Genomic DNA, 17,677 nt, shown 5'->3' on the forward strand with positions numbered 1-17,677 from the left:
ATTATACATTTTAATAGTCACAGTATTGTAATACGTCGAGAACGGACAATGTTAGGAACGAAAGACCATAAAAAAATACGGCAGTGAGACAGGCAATAGCAGTGAACAACGAATTAGGAGAAACTTGGCTATTTTTGGCCACGGGCAGGTCACGAGAGTGTTCGAAATTTAGTGTATTAATATCCAAAAATACTTTTGGCAAGCATTTTTTAAATATTTTTGGACAAATTCTTCTAATGACTGACTGCATAGGCATGGGTTGTCCTGAAACACTAAATTGTAATATCATCTTTGTTCATTCTAAAAAGTTTAAGTCTAAATCGCTTGAATGTAACACAATCGCATGTATTATACAGAAGTCAAATTGGAAAAATGCTCCCTCTCCCGTACCCCACCAAAATTTCTTTTGCAGGCCGGATTGAAACCACGGTTATCCACGCGTGCTGCAGAGGATGGTTCGCGCATCCAGTTATTATGTTAGTGATCGGCTAATCACTTTTTCTGGACTTGCTATTCCGTGGCTTTTCTGGTCTATATATTGTAACCTGATTCGTCTCATACAGCAGTTGTAAGGGCCTGATAATCATAATGTCGAGCGCCCTAACCAACAACAGCAACAACAATAATTCAGTAGTCGCACATCAGGTTCCCAATGCGATACAATACAATCTAAAAAAAAGAATCGCAGATAGATTTCTAGCTGGTCAACATTACCGCCGGTAGCTGCATTGTAATTCTCAAGTAGTTAGTTTGAATCTCGATAGTAGCACTTATTTACTGCTGTTTAAATTCTGTATTTATAACAGTGAACCAGGTTTTAAATTGTAATACATTTCCAGGGGCAGATGTGGACTCTGACCACAATCTATTGGTTATGAACTGCAGATTGAAACTGAAGAAACTGCAAAAAGGTGGGAATTTAAGGAGATGGGACCTGGATAAACTGACTAAACCAGAGGTTGTACAGAGTTTCAGGGAGAGAATAAGGGAACAACTGACAGGAATGTGGGAAAGAAATATGGTAGAAGAAGAATGGGTAGCTCTGAGGGATGAAGTAGTGAAGGCAGCAGACGATCAAGTAGGTAAAAAGATGAGGGCTAATAGAAATCCTTGGGTAACAGAAGAAATATTGAATTTAATTGATGAAAGGAGAAAATATAAAAATGCAGTAAATGAAGCAGGCAAAAGGGAATACAAACGTCTCAAAAATGAGATCGACAGGAAGTGCAAAATGGCTAAGCAGGGATGGCTAGAGGACAAATGTAAGGATGTAGAGGCTTGTCTCACTAGGGGTAAGATAGATACTGCCTACAGGAAAATTAAAGAGACCTTTGGAGAGAAGAGAACCACTTGTATGAATATCAAGAGCTCAGATGGAAGCCCAGTTCTAAGCAAAGAAGGGAAGGCAGCAAGGTGGAAGGAGTATATAGAGGGTTTATACAAGGGCGATGTACTTGAGGACAATATTATGGAAATGGAAGAGGATGTAGATGAAGATGAAATGGGAGATAAGATACTGCGTGAAGAGTTTGACAGAGCACTGAAAGACCTGAGTCGAAACAAGGCCCCGGGAGTAGACAACATTCCATTAGAACTACTGATGGCCTTGGGAGAGCCAGTCATGACAAAACTCTACCATCTGGTGAGCAAGATGTATGAGACAGGCGAAATACCCACAGACTTCAAGAAGAATATAATAATTCCAATCCCAAAGAAAGCAGGTGTTGACAGATGTGAAAATTACCGAACTATCAGTTTAATAAGTCACAGCTGCAAAATACTAACGCGAATTCTTTACAGACGAATGGAAAAACTGGTAGAAGCGGACCTCGGGGAAGATCAGTTTGGATTCCGTAGAAATGTTGGAACACGTGAGGCAATGCTAACCTTACGACTTATCTTAGAAGAAAGATTAAGAAAAGGCAAACCTACGTTTCTAGCATTTGTAGACTTAGAGAAAGCTTTTGACAATGTTAACTGGAATACTCTCTTTCAAATTCTGAAGGTGGCAGGGGTAAAATACAGGGAGCGAAAGGCTATTTACAATTTGTACAGAAACCAGATGGCAGTTATAAGAGTCGAGGGGCATGAAAGGGAAGCAGTGGTTGGGAAAGGAGTGAGACAGGGTTGTAGCCTCTCCCCGATGTTATTCAATCTGTATATTGAGCAAGCAGTAAAGGAAACAAAAGAAAAATTCGGAGTAGGTATTAAAATTCATGGAGAAGAAGTAAATACTTTGAGGTTCGCCGATGACATTGTAATTCTGTCAGAGACAGCAAAGGACTTGGAAGAGCAGTTGAACGGAATGGACAGTGTCTTGAAAGGAGGATATAAGATGAACATCAACAAAAGCAAAACGAGGATATTGGAATGTAGTCGAATTAAGTCGCGTGATGCTGAGGGAATTAGATTAGGAAATGAGACACTTAAAGTAGTAAAGGAGTTTTGCTATTTAGGGAGTAAAATAACTGATGATGGTCGAAGTAGAGAGGATATAAAATGTAGACTGGCAATGGCAAGGAAATCGTTTCTGAAGAAGAGAAATTTGGTAACATCTAGTATAGATTTAAGTGTCAGGAAGTCGTTTCTGAAAGTATTTGTATGGAGTGTAGCCATGTATGGAAGTGAAACATGGACGATAACCAGTTTGGACAAGAAGAGAATAGCAGCTTTCGAAATGTGGTGCTACAGAAGAATGCTGAAGATTAGATGGGTAGATCACATAACTAATGAGGAGGTATTGAATAGGATTGGGGAGAAGAGGAGTTCGTGGCACAACTTGAAGAAGGGATCGGTTGGTAGGACATGTTTTGAGGCATCAAGGGATCACAAATTTAGCATTGGAAGGCAGCGTGGAGAGTAAAAATCGTAGATGGAGACCAAGAGATGAATACACTAAGCAGATTCAGGAGGATGTAGGTTGCAGTAGGTACTGGGAGATAAAGAAGCTTGCACAGGATAGAGTAGCATAGAGAGCTGCATCAAACCAGTCTCAGGACTGAAGACAACAACAACAACAACAGTGACGATTAACAAATATTGAACTATTGAATAGTATAATCTTATTAAAAATAGCACCTTTTTACTTTTAGTTGTTATTAAGAATATGAATTAAAATTTCGTAGAGATATTCGAAACGTCTTACTGTCAAATTGGGAAAAAGTTTTCTCTCTAGAAATAAAATATATTACTGTCTGTTTGATATATTAAGTTTTTGTACCACGTTTTAATTTGTTGTGAATACCTGCGTCTTCATACGATTAATCATTAGAGATAAAAAAGGTTACTATACTAAAAATTGTCAATATTTATTAGCGTTCCATTTGTCAACAAAATGCAGAAGAAAAAATAATTACTTGAAGCAAAATCCGAACCAGGAACATCACAATCTCAAGACTTAAATGCTATGTACTCGAGCACTACTGTGTTAAAAATTTCTAAGTTTCGTAAATCAGTTTTTTCAAGGGTGCGGAGGAGAGTAATCCGTAATATCTCATGATAAGTGAGAATTGATTCTCTCGTACCTTTTTCCCAGCTAAATAAAAACTTATCTTCGTCATAAATTTTTTGTTGTATCTCCTTTGTACTATTTTGGTCAGCTGTTTACGAGTGCCTCTGCGTTCGATTGTTTTGAAACGTATCCGCGTGTGCCTTCTCTAGTCAGCGTCGCCGATGATGTTAAGCTAATAAAACCCGTCACTTCGACACCTGTATCAGAGCAGTAGCAGCGCACAGCTGCTGTGTAGAGTGTACTCCTCGTCCAACTGACAGGTTAGGGAGGGCAGCTTGCCTTTTACAGTAATTGGAACGCCCCCACCAGGGACACGCCCTGATCACCGCCACCGAGACATAGCTTACCGTACCCCTCCCACGCCCTCTCTTTTGTTTCCATCCGGTGCAGCTCTCGCTCCATCCGTAGCACCCACGCTTTTATTTCTGCTCTCCCTCGTGCACATCTGCCAAACAGACCGCTCTTTGGAAGTGTCCCTGCATACGCGCTATTAATCGAAAGCTCCGTCGCAGTAGGGACGCGAAAAATTTGTGGAAAGGGGACGCCCTTAAAAGATGCCGGGAATTAAACTTCAGCCATAGTTTCGAGTATCAGACTCGAGTGGCCATCTCCCTTTCCGAGTTCTTAGTTTTTTTTTCTGCTGGTGTAATTGATGGACTTCTGTGTCGTAGCTAAATGCAGGAGACGTGCAGAAATTCGACATACAGTGCTCGGATTGGCAGTTGACCTGAAACATACACAAATTTAACGTATTGCGGGCAAATAGGCACATACACATTACTATGTGATCGCAGGATCGCGGGATAATCACTGCAATCAGTCACATCTGTGAGTACACGTACAGAGTGACGTACAGTGGAACGGCCCTCAGAAAATTCAGTCCATCCATGGAGATAGACACGTGTAGCCTGTCGAATGAATCGCATTTCTTGTTACACCAGATCGATGGTTGGGTCCTTACGCACCGTTATCCAAGCGAATGGCTACACACAACATGCACCGCCCCACAGATGCGTGCAGAGCAGAACTATGCTATGCGGTTCACTGAGTTGGGCTTCATGGGACCTGTGGTGGTAATCGAATGCATCGTAACAGCAGTGAACTACGTGAACATCATTGCGGACCACTTGCATCGTTTCATGCTTGAAGTCTCCCCCTGCGACAATGACATCGTCCAGCAGGATAACTGTCCATGTTGCAAGGTTAGAATCGTGGTACACTGGTTTGAGGGGCATTACAGGGAACTCGCATGGATGTCTTGACCAGCAAATGTGCCTGATCTGTACCCATTGGAACATATCGGGCTCCAGTTAGATTACGCTATTGGTGATCAGTTACTGGAAGACATAATAGCTGTTAAATATATCAATGCAGACTGTGCGGGACAACCTAATTCGGAATGTCTACTGCTTGTCTAGGCGCGGAAAACCCTACCTTGGCCGGTAAGGTCGCGGGATCTCTGAGAATGTCTATGCATAATCGGTACAGTCTCTCTAAAAGAAAGGCATTTGGGCAAAGCTTAAGTGCAGACATAATTAGTGTCTGACATCTAGTAAATAAAGTAAGTCTGTTAAAAACGGAAATCCGTGATTGGCTCACGCCTACAACTTGGATTAAACTGGGTTATTTTGGAACACACGGGACAGCAGGACAGACATTTGATACAGTTTTTATTAGACCACTAGGCACTCAGTATACCACAATGCCAATAATAGCAAATGTTACATATACTTACAAACTATGTAGGAAAATTAATCAATAACGAATAAGAGTTTTTTAAACCTTGTCAGGGAACAAGAGTGGCAGGATGTTTATAGTGCCGATAACACAGATGATAAATATAATGCTTTCCCTAACACATTTCTCATGCTCTTTGAGAGTTGCTTTCCATTGGAACGTTCTAAATGGGGTACTAACAGTAATAGGCAGCCTTGGTGGCTGATTAGTGGGATAAGGATATCTTGTAGAACAAAGTGCGAATTATATCTAAATGTTAGAGGTAGTCACAATCAAGCTACAGTAGCGCATTACAAACGGCATTGTGAGGTGCTTAAAATTGCTATTAGGAAGGCAAAGAGTATGTATTATGCAAATAGAATAGCTAATTCACAGGGTAAACATTAAAACCATATGGTCAGTTGTGAAGGAAGTGGTCTGGTCAGCAGCACAAGGTCGACGATATAAAGTCAGTTCGTAGTAAAAATATTTCTGTTACTGATAAGTCAGATATATGTACAGTATTTAACAATCTTTTCTGAGAATTTCTGGTGAATCAAATAAAAATTCCTCTTGTGATACAGACAAGGGGAGATTGAGTCAGTAATTATCACTGAGAACTAAGGACTCTCGTGGATATGATGGAGTGCCTAGCAGAATATTAAAGTACTGTGCTGCACATTTTAGCCCCGTATTTAGCCATATTTGTAATTTTTCCTTTAGGAATGGTCAGTTTCTCGAACGATTAAACTACTCAGTAGTAAAGCCGCTTTATAAAAACGAAGAAAGGGATATTGTAGACAATTTTAGACCTGTTTCTGTGCCATCATTGTCTGCTAAAGTTGTTGTAAAGGCTGTGTATGTAAGGATAATTGGTCATTTTATATCACACGATTTGCTATCAAATGTACAGTTCGGATTTAGAAGTCGTTTAACAACTGAAAATGCTATATTCTCTTTTCTCTTTGAGGTACTGGATGGGTTAAACAAAAGGTTTCGAACGCTAGGCATATTTTTTGATTCAACTAAGGCATTTGATTGTGTTGATCACAAAATATTGCTCCAGAAGTTGGACCATTACGGAATATGGGGAGTAGCTCACAATTGGTTCATCTCTTACTTTAGCAACAGACAGCAAAATGTCATTATTAACAATGTTGAGAATGGCTGTGATGTGGGGTACGGTCAAGTGGGGGTGGGGGGTTTACCCCCAGGCATCAGTGTTGGGGGCCACTTATGTTTCGTATTGATATGCCCTCTACTATTACGGGTAACTCTAAAATATTTCTGTTTGCTGGTGATACTAGCTTAGTAGTAAAGGATGTTGAGTGCAGCATTGTCTCAGCTTCAAATAGTGCAGTTCATGACGTAAGTTCATGGCTTGTAGAAAATGAACTAACGCTAAATCACAGGAAGACTCAGTTTTTACTGTTTCTAACACACAATTCAACAAAACCTGACTTTTAATTTCACAGAAAGGGCATATGATTACGGAAACTGAACAGTTCAAATTTCTAGGTGTTCAGATAGATAGTAAACTGTCATGGAAAGCCCACGTTCAGGAACTATTTCAAAGACTTAATGCTGCCATTTTTACTATTCGATCGGTGTCTGAAGTGAGTGATCGTTCGACACGAAAATTAGTCTACTTTGCTTATTTTTATTCGCGTATATCGTATGGTATTATATTTTGATGTAACTGTTCTCATTCTAAAAGGATATTTTTGGTGCAGAAACGGGCGGTTCGGGCAATAATTGGTGTTAGTTCACGACCTCTGTTCACGAGTCTGGGTATTTTGACATTGGCTTCTCAATACGTATATTCCTTATTGTCGTTTCTTGTTAATAATGTTTGCTTATTCCCAAGAATAATCAGCTTTCACTCGGTTAATACTCGGCAGAAATCAAACCTGCATTGCGATCGGACTTCGTTAACTTTTTTGCAGAAAGGTGTGCAGTATACTGCTGCATCCATTTTCAATAAGCTACCGCTCGAATTCAAAAATCTTAGCAGTAGTCCACGCGCTTTCAAATCGAAAATAATAGTTTCCTCATGGGTCACTCCTTCTATTCTGTCGAGGAGTTCCGTGAAAAATTAAGCTGATTCTTGTTGTATTGTTGATTGCGTTAACTTAAACTTGTGGCTTGGCTTTTTCGGGTTCATAAACATTTTATTTTTATATTGTAATTACATGTATTGACACGTTCCATGACCTTGAAGATTTGCTGCTCAATTTGGTCCTATGGAACTTGACGTGTAAATAAATAAATATTTTAGGAAACCTTTCCATAATTCTGACTAGAACTCGCCCCAATTAGAGTTAGAAGTTTCACTGCATTTTTCCCACAAATATGTAACCAATTTTTCACCCCTTCAATACAGCTGATAATGAATGTGGGCAGTGATTGTTAGGCTTCTAATTACAACGTGGGTCTTTGCTGGAAACTGTTGATGGGGCGATGGAAAGGAATAATCGCAGAAGTAAACTTAGATAAATACGAGTGTACAAGGTAGATTATCTGTTATACACAAGCTATAATGAAATGAACGTTGACGCAAGTAATCGTCAGCTAGATTACGTGCCAGAAGTTTCAGAAAACCACTGCACCTGGTGCGAGCAGTGCTGTTATTTGCATGGTATATTACTTGCGCATTTATACCTGCAATGTTTATCATGGCCATCTGTTGGTTTTTCTTGATACGTTGTAGGTGCTGCATAGCTGATCGACAGTATCAACTCCGTATGTGGTTGCATTATAAAATGTTATCATTTCTGGCTTTTTCTTATAGCCAGAAGTGGCATAAATTGCGTTATTGTGATGCATTGTGGATAGTATCAGAACATAGAGTTGAGTTTTCTGAAACCCAGTGTGTTCTTAATTCCCTGTTTGTTTGCGTAAACTCTGGCGGAATCTCAGGTTTATTCTTCCTCATAGTTCCAACCAGAGTAAGATTCTTGAGAAGCAAGTAATCAGCTAATTCTGATGATATGAACCAATTGTCTACAGTTATATTAGTCAAGTTTCTGAGATCTCATTAGTGAGACGTTTCACAACATGTGTTGGTTTGTTGCTAACTGCAAATGGCCCTGTAGGCTCCTTACCAGCGTAAATTTCCAGATTGGCAGTGTAATACATCCTAGCACCCACCAAAGCTAATATTTTCAGCCTATACTACTTTGGTTTGCTAGGGATGTAGTGTCTGAAGAAACACTTGCCCTTGAAAGCTTCCAGCTTTTCGTCAATAGTACAGTACTCCCCAACAGAATAAGCATTTTTACAATTTTCCGCAAAGGAAGGAGGGGGCAAATTATCCACCTTCTTCCTTTCCCCTCGCGTATCCTTGTTGTCGAACCTCAAGCAATACAACAGGAACCTAAATCGTTTTTCAGCCATTACCAGACGGCATAATTCCCATTTCATTGGTTGTCCATGTATCTTGGGTGTTAGTATGGTTATCTTTTCTTGCAGCACATAAATACAGTATTCCTAACACAGCTTTTACTTCGGATGGGTCTGTCACTTGAGCATCCCTATCTCTGGGATAATTTTTTTGCACTTCAGAAATCTTTGTATTTGTGTGAGCAACAATACTAGAAAGTAATTCACCATCGACAAATAATTCCATCGGTTTCTGGCATTCTTAGCGGCTCCTTTCACTTTGGTAAATGAGTAACAATGTTTTGTCGTAGAGTACGAACATTTTTGGGGGACACACTTTTGACCGTTTTGTGGATTTGCTTCTTCCTAGAAAACATTCGTCAACATGATCGTCATTGTCACTCTCACTTGTGTCCGCATCTTGCTCATTGTTCGAATCTCCTTTTCTTGTTTCCACACTGTCTTCTTCCACATCACTGTAAATAACAAACTCATCCGATTAATCATTTTCCTCGAACAAGTCGGAGTACAATTTCCCTCTCACGTTCATTTTCCAAATTGTAGGTCTTCTGCGAACTCATGTTGGATCTGAAGGTAAAAAAAAATACCTGTTAGCAACAGCTGTTACGAAATGTATTAGAAACTACTACATTAAATAATAAATTCAGTATATACCCTCAGTAACAGCAAAGGTCGCGTGGCGTCTGGTAGACTCCAGCAATGCAGCTCCGGAAACTCTCTCTTCCCTCCAACACTGTTCGGCGACTAATGCGATATTGATGAGCTGAATACGTCTGTATTTAGTTAACTGAAAGGTAGATGGCACCACACGTCCGCCAATGTATCGGTTGAGTGAATGAAGTGCAGTTGGCGTCTGTCCGACTCCAGCAATGCAGCTCCGGAAACTCTCTCTTCCCTCCAACACTGTTCGGCGACTAATGCGATATTGATGAGCTGAATACGTCTGTATTTAGTTAACTGAAAGGTAGATGGCACCACACGTCCGCCAATGTATCGGTTGAGTGAATGAAGTGCAGTTGGCGTCTGTCCGACTCCAGCAATGCAGCTCCGGAAACTCTCTCTTCCCTCCAACACTGTTCGGCGACTAATGCGATATTGATGAGCTGAATACGTCTGTATTTAGTTAACTGAAAGGTAGATGGCACCACACGTCCGCCAATGTATCGGTTGAGTGAATGAAGTGCAGTTGGCGTCTGTCCGACCCTGCGCGACCACACCAGGGTTAAAAGTGTATTTATATTAAATAAGAAGTGGTGATGTTCTGCATCGGCGAAGAGCTCCAGGAATCAGTGGCACACTAAAAAACGCTCTCAAACTGACGGAATCTGCTTCTGTTCAAATTCTTATTCATTTCAGAGCAGTATTTGTAGTGTAATGCTGAACAACACGTGACACTTGACCATTGGTGATGGTGCATGTAGTATCCACAGTTTGGTCGTCAGGGAACATGTTTAAAATTTCGACCATTTTGGATGCTAGATCACTTGCGAGCATCGGCCCGAGAGCTCCTCTGACAAAATTATATCGAGGACAGCAAGTCACTGGTGAGACTGCACTTTTTTCTTTTTCGTTCTGGCTTTGCAATAGACTCGTAATCCTTATGGTAATCTCCATCGGAATTTTCACTGGCATTGTTACTTTCTTCGGTATTCTCTTCAAGATTATCTTCCGTCCAGAGCTCGTGGTCTAAGTGGCTAGCGTTGCTACCTATGGATCACGGGGTCCCGTGTGCGATTCCCGGCCCGGTTGGGGATTTTCTCTGTCCGGGGACTGGGTGTTTGTGTTGTCGTCGTCATTTCATCATCATTCGTGACAGTAGCTAGATTGGACTGTGAAAAAATTGGACTTTGTACGGGCTCTGATGACCGAGCAGTTGAGCGCCCCACAAATCAAACCAAACCAAAAGATTATCTTCCGATTTTGAATGGGCTCGTTCTGGAATAAAGTCTTCATCAGGTTAACTCGAGACGTCTTCCGGCATCCGAAGAAAGTGATTATGAGAGATTTGCTAAGGGTACATCTTTGAGAATTTATGGAGTTCACTTTATGAAAAGCAACAAGAAATAAATCCATCAAAATACTGGTAGTATACCAGGCGGGTTACTGCCTGGACCTCAATTGGGCTTTTGTTTTTTTAAATATTTCTTTAACGACCGCGCAATAAATATACAAAACCACTGCAGGAGACACACAACTCGAGAATTAATTGGTTCTTGCAGTTGCCGCAGTATAACCAAAAATCCCTCTCCTGTTTCCCGCTTGGTCTGTTGCGGGATTAGAGAAAAACGTCGGTGACTAGAAGTGATTTATTGGACTTCCATAAGGTACCACATTCCCGATTTTTGAAACAACTTCGTTTGGAGATTTCTTACTGTGTCGCTTGCCGCGGAACCTTTCTCAGCTTGTCTGACGGAACGTTGTGATGGCGTACGCTACCAGAGACTGTCGTCAGGCGTGACTATGTCGCATGACAGGTCTCAGAGCGCCACAGAAATCCGGGGCATCTCGGGCGAAGATCTGGCGCGCCGGCCTTGGCGACTTATATCCGTCTTTCCCACCGCCCGTCCAAAGAGCTGCACGCCATGGCCGTGTGAAAACAGAAAGCAAGCTTATCAGAGGCCGCCAGATCTCGCGCTAGTACCCTTCCAGCGACCTCAGTCCAAACCGAGCTCCAAGGACTCTGTCTGATGAATAACGTCAAGGAACATATCAGATGAGCGTGCGTGCGCGCCCACACACACACACACACACACACACACACACACACACACACACACGTCCACAGTCAGTTTGACGCAGCTCTCCACGCTAGTCTGCCATGCTTTCTTCGTGCCGGCATAATTACGGCAACCTGCATACGCCAAAATTTGCTCGCTGTAATAAAGCCTTCTTTCCCCGTACAATTTTTACCCAATACCCTTTTTCATTACCAAATAAACTATTTCTTGATGCCCTGTAGTGCTGTACCAAACTGTCCCTTAGTTTAATTAATGTGTCCCATGTAACTACTCTCATGCTCATAAATTAAGGATAATTGCAGAATGTGGTGCCATGGAGCTAATAGCATAGATACATGCGGAACACACACGACACAGATCTGTAAGTCCACGGTATTGGTGATAAGTTGAGAAAACCGTTCCGAAACACATCTTCTACAAAATGCCACTGTTTCGTGCGCATGTACCCCGACATCAGTATGGGATATGATCACCATGCACACCTACACAAGCCGCACAACGGGTTGGCATACTCTGGATCAGGTGGTCGAGCAGCTGCTGAGGTATAGCCTCCCATTCTTGCACCAGTGCGTGTCGGAGCTCCTGAAGCGTCTTAGGGGTTTGAAGACGTGCAGCGATACGTCGACCGAGAGCATCCCGGACGTGCTGGATGAGAACAGGCAGGCCACTCCGTTCGCCTGATATCTTCTGTTTCAAGGTACTCCTACACGATGGCAGCTCGGTGGGGCCGTGCGTTATCATCCATCAGGAGGAAGGTGGAACCCACTGCACCCCTGAAAAGGCGGACATACTGGTGCAGAATGACGTCCCGATATACCTGACCTGTTACAGTTCCTCTGTCAAAGACATGCAGTGATGTACGTGTACCAATCCTAATTCCACCCCACACCATCAAACAACTACCTCCATACAGGTTCCTTCCAAGGACATTAAGGGGTTGGTATCTGGTTCCTGGTTCACGCCAGATGAAAACCCGGGGAGAATTACTGTTCAAACTATACCTGGACTCGTTCGTGAACATAACCAGGAACCACTGTTCCAATGACCATGTACTGTGTTCTTGACACCAGGCTTTACGGGCTCCCCTGTGACCAGGGGTCAGTGGAATGCACCTTGCAGGTCTCCGTCCGAATAAACCATGTCTGTTCTGTCGTCTGTAGACTGTGTGTCTGGAGACAACTGTTCCAGTGGCTGCAGTAAGGTCCCGAGCAAGGCTACCTGCAGTACTCCGTGTCTGCGGGCACTGATGGTGAGGTATCGGTCTTCTTGTGGTGTTGTCCACTGCGGACGTCCCGTACTGTTGCGCCTGGACAAGTTTCCTGTCTGCTGGAATCGTTGACATAATCTTGAGATCACACTTTGTGGCACACGTAGAGCCCGTGCTACGACCTGCTGTATTTGACCAGGCTCCAGTTGCCCTAGTATTCTACCCCTCATAACGTCATCAATGTGTGTTGTCTGAGCCATTTTCAAGTCACCATTAGCACGTCCGAAAACGTCTGCACACTTACTCGCTGCACCGTACTGTGACATGCACCAACATACCTCTGCTTGTGTGGACTGCTGCCAGCGCCACCGGCGACGAGCGTAGGTCAAATGCACCGAATGGTTATCCCCCGAGGTGATTTAAACCCACAAACCGCCCACTAGAACGTTGTTTCACCATGTATCAGCATTATCCTTAATTTATGAGGATGAGTGTATTTTCCTCTATTGCCCCATTGGGTACCTCTTTATTAGTTACCCGATCTACTCTTTTGATCTTCAGCATTAGTCTGTAACACAACATTTCTGAATTTACTATTCTCGTCTCGACTGCTTACAGTCCATTTCACTTCCGTTAGGATACACTATAAAGAATTTCTAATACATCCATTTCTACTCGATGTTAACACGCTTCGCACTTTCAGAAAATCATTTTTGCTATTGCCGGTCAGCATTTTATGTCGTCTGTACTGTAGCCATCGTCTGTAATTTGGCTGGACAAATAAATAGCAAGGCTGGTACATTACTTTCAGTGTTTAATTTCCTTATCTAATTCCCTCAGCCGGCCGGAGTGGCCGAGCGGTTCTAGGCGCTACAGTCTGGAACCGCGCGACCGCCACGGTCGCAGGTTCGAATCCTGTCTCGGGCATGGATGTGTGTGATGCCCTCAGGTTGGTTAGGTTTAAGTAGTTCTAAGTTTTAGGGGGCTGATGACCTCAGATGTTAAGTCCCATAGTGCTCAGAAAGCCAAGTTTCTTGTATTACTTGCTTTCTATTTCTATCCCTCCATTTCTGTGTGTGTCTTTTTTCCTGCCTGTCTACCCGTTTCTGTGCTTCTGTTGCTATGTCTGTCTCTCTCAATTGCGATGTCTGTAGGTTCTCTCCCCCCCCTCCTTCCCTCCCTGGCGGCCGTTACCACCCTCGCCCCACCCATCAGCGATCACAAATCGCGATTCTCGAGTGTGTATTAGATTTCTTTTTGATTCTCAAGAACAGGCCTCTCGATTGTGTCCAACACTACGATGATGATATTTGAAGGTTAACTAGAGGTTACTTGCCAGCGTGCAGTAGGGGTGCGCGGCAGTCGCAGAAAGACTCACGGTCGAGCGTGTCGAGGCCGGCGTGACAAGACACGAACCGCACAGTGGCAGCGTGACGCTGGTCGGAATTGGCGGGTCGCGCATGCGCACTAGCCGCGTCGTGTCGGGCGGCCGTGGTGCAGGAAGGCGGCGCGGGTCTGGCGTTCTTCTGGGCGCCAGCTGGGGCTTGAGACCTCCAGTCGTGGTGGAGGGGAGAGCCGGCTGGGCCCACGCACTCGTTCGCTCGCTCTGACTAGAGTCGCCGCCGCGCTCCACCGCCTGCTGTATCCGGGAAGGCGGACGGCCGGCTGCTAGCGCCGCTCGCGTGTTGCGTCCAGCAGGTACGACCACCTGCCCGTGGCTCGCGGTCGTGTGCACCCGTCTTCGTGACTCTGCTCCTCTGGATCTTTCTCGTGTGCGACTGTCAAAGTGAATGTTTATTCTGTGGTGGTGAGAGCGACACCTTCAACTTGAGGTAATTGGAAACCTACAAGCGCCGGTCAGTGCTGGAGTGCTCCCGTTGGTAGCGGGTATGGTTCAGTCGTGGTGATCAGAGATTTGTTGTCGAGGGTGCGGGTCACTGAAAATATGAGTGGCTTTCTCCAGTCCCGTGTGTCTTCATATTTAATTATCATCCATATTTCGCAGTTGATAATGTAGCTGCATGATATACATGGGCAGTGCCAGTAAAAAGAGCTGCCTACATTACTACATACGTACCACAAGGTAGAGTATATCGAAAAATGTGAGACAGTACTTCAGTACTGAGCAGTACACTCTCAACCTAAGGTTCGGATAAATGCCTCAGATGTCTTACCGTGTCAGTTTTGTATGCAGTCTCAAGGTTTCGACGACTTCCTCCACTGTCATCTTCAGTCGTGTGGCACATCGTTTAGTTGGCCGAATTACGTCATCGAGACGTCATGGCGTCTATGACGGATGAAAATTGGTAGCGATATTAATTTCGTTAGATGGTGGCCGACAGCTTCTGTTGCCTCTTAGCTTCAAGCGCCCATCAAAGATATCGAAATAATCTCTAGTAGCCGGCCGAGGTGGCCGAGCGGTTCTAGGCGCTACAGTCTCGAATCGCGCGACCGCTACGGTCGTAGGTTCAAATCCTGCCTCGGGCGTGGATGTGTGTGATGTCCTTAGGTTAGTCAGGTTTAAGTAGCTCTAAGTTCTAGAGGACTGCTGACCTTAGAAGTCAAGTCCCATAGTGCTCAGAGCCATTTGAACCAATCTCTAGTAGCGTATGGAAGTTCTGTGACTTCCTGGTGTCTCCATGATAATTTGGTGAACTACATTAAGTATCGCACGGCTTACAGTAACTCCTGATGATGTCGAAAGCTTGGGACTGACTACAAATCTAACGCAACAAGAAATCGGCGAAGCGATTATCAAAGAGTGTCGCCGCCAAAAATTGCGTTTTCAAACCCAAGGTTTGGTTTGAACACAGTAGTACTTTACTTGGCACGGTCGTATTACTGTGTGGTTGTTTGCCCATTCCTTCCTCTGACCATCGACTTATTGACCCACCTACTTATAGGAAGACGTACAGTTTGACATGCACTGCAAACTACTTTGCAGCTTGACAGTTTTCATATTAGGATGTGAAAAAAGGGATGTGTCTACGTTAAATTGTATGTCCGCTGTAAATGACTGTGTCAATGTATTAGACGGTCGGAGGAAGGAAAGGGCATAGCATCTGCGATAGGGTTGTGTCTAGTTGAGTACTGTGGTATTCAAACGTACGTTTGGATAGAGGCTATCTTTCCGTGCTAGTTACGTATAATCGGCCCTTTGACAACGCTCTGTTGGTTGAAGGTCTTCTGTAATTTCACATGCATTAGAGTCCCTTCAGGTTGTCTTCTTTTCTTACCTGCTGAATTCAAAGAGATAAGTCCCTTGGACCGTCTTCTATCCATTCGCCTGGGTACATGTCCCGCCTACATCATTATCATTGCAGCTATAATTTCATTTTGAACTTCAGTACGTTCTTTGGCCCAACTGTTGTTTGCCTGCCACCTCTATTTATTTCGAACAAGCACGCTCGATTGCTCGCTGGGAAAAACCTCAATTATTCATCCGTTCAATGTCCATGTCTCGCTCCCATTATTAAAAACCTACTAATGCATCTCTACAATCGGAAAAGTGTTACGAAAACTCTGTTTAGTATCCGAGAAGTGTGTGTACTCGTATCTGATGGAGACGCCCTGCATTATTGTCAGACTGAGTGGCTGGAGGTGACAGATACCAAGCTGTGAAGTCCACAACATAGCTGTGGCAAAACTGTCTTCAGTCACGAAGATGTTATGAAGCTTGCTATCAGCAGACGTGGGACAGGACACTGACCTTCGACGCGTGGCTTCAGCTACCAGCGAGAGGAGGTAGCGTTGTGGAGTGCTCGTCGTATGCAAGTAACAGTCAAAGATCGCCCACTGAGGGCATAGGCGTTCTCTTGTACAGGCGACGTCGTGAAACGTGACAAGCCTTCCAAGTTTTTTATTACTCTCCACACATATTGCACATTTAGTTTGTTCAGGACACCGTAATGTACGTAAACCAGACCACTGAGTAGTTGGAGAGAACGGATTGCGTGACATCCATGGAAACCTAACTTAACCCCACTGGCTTCATCGTAGCATTTGTTATTGCACGAGTACAGCACCATATGAAAAAGTACACGCATAAACCACATATTTCAGAAAGTGGTGTTACTACTACTACTACTACTACTACTACTACTACTACTACTACTTGGTGAATTGACCTCTTAAGATCACGCAAAACTTCTACTTCAGACGGTCGCTTTGTTGTTACTTTTGTTTTACCATCTACGTTCTTCGTGTTTTTGTAGTTCGTCTTTCGACTTAACATCCTTTCAGTCTTTTTGTTCTGTTTCGAAATTTTTCCCATTCCAGCATGACTTCCGGGATGTTGGACCTCTCAAGGTCTTCTCTAGCTTCTTTAATCCACGTCGTGGTGTGTTCCTGTTCCAGAGGTAATTAAATACCTGTTAGGATGGTGTACTTGTGTCCGTTCCGTAAAAGTCCACGAAATACCAGCCTCCTTTTACGTGTGGTCTCAGATCTCCACATTCTGGTAGACTCCGTTGTTGCTCCAAAGTTCCCAGCCGGCCCAAGTCTGGATTGCACCCATTATCTTTCGCAGATTCTCCTTTCCAGGCTCTTCAATTTCTTATATACAGATTGTAGTAGATTGAGAGGCATTCACTGGCAATATAGGCAATCTATTTTGACCACAGTGTTGTGGTCTCTGAGTTTGGTATTGCAGGACACACACTTCTTGTTGTAAAAGGTTTTAGTCAGCCTGTATACTCTCAAAATTTTTTGAGACCCGATCGCATATTATTGATTTTTATTATCGGCGAGGAATAGAATCGATGAAGGCACAGTCCACTATTTTTAAGATAATTCGCATTTCCGTGCATCTGCTTGAGTTCAGGATTTCAGTTTCTTGCATAATATTTCAGCTATTGATCTAATAGTATTCAGTAGCTTTTGAGAGTCGGGAGGACGACTGTTCAAATCCACGTCCCGCCATTGAGATTCAGGCTCACTACGATTTCGACTGAAGCAAATTCCTAGATGGTTCCCTTGAGGAGGACGCTGCCGATTTGCTTTCTGTCGCTCTCCAGTTCCGATCATTTGCGCAGTCTCTAACCTCGTCGCCGAAGTGGCGTTAAACACTAATACTGTGAGCTATATTCCAAGCCACGTTCGTAG

The 17,677-nt window shown here is 43.5% G+C and overlaps 1 protein-coding gene across 3 annotated transcripts in view; it reads left to right on the forward strand.

The window, feature by feature from the left end:
* Positions 1-17,677, forward strand: part of LOC126210127 (glycogen synthase kinase-3 beta) — a 325,023-nt gene that overhangs the window by 102,935 nt on the left and 204,411 nt on the right. Inside the window, exon 1 of one of the 3 annotated variants that reach the window (XM_049939271.1) lies at positions 14,221-14,406. The exons of the other annotated variants lie outside the window; for them this stretch is intronic. The gene's annotated coding sequence lies outside the window, so the exon portion shown is untranslated. Of the gene's footprint in view, positions 1-14,220; positions 14,407-17,677 lie in introns of those variants that run through there. 3 annotated transcript variants of the gene reach the window in all.

Source organism: Schistocerca nitens, chromosome 10 (assembly GCF_023898315.1).
Source record: "Schistocerca nitens isolate TAMUIC-IGC-003100 chromosome 10, iqSchNite1.1, whole genome shotgun sequence".
Taxonomy (NCBI): domain Eukaryota; kingdom Metazoa; phylum Arthropoda; class Insecta; order Orthoptera; family Acrididae; genus Schistocerca; species Schistocerca nitens.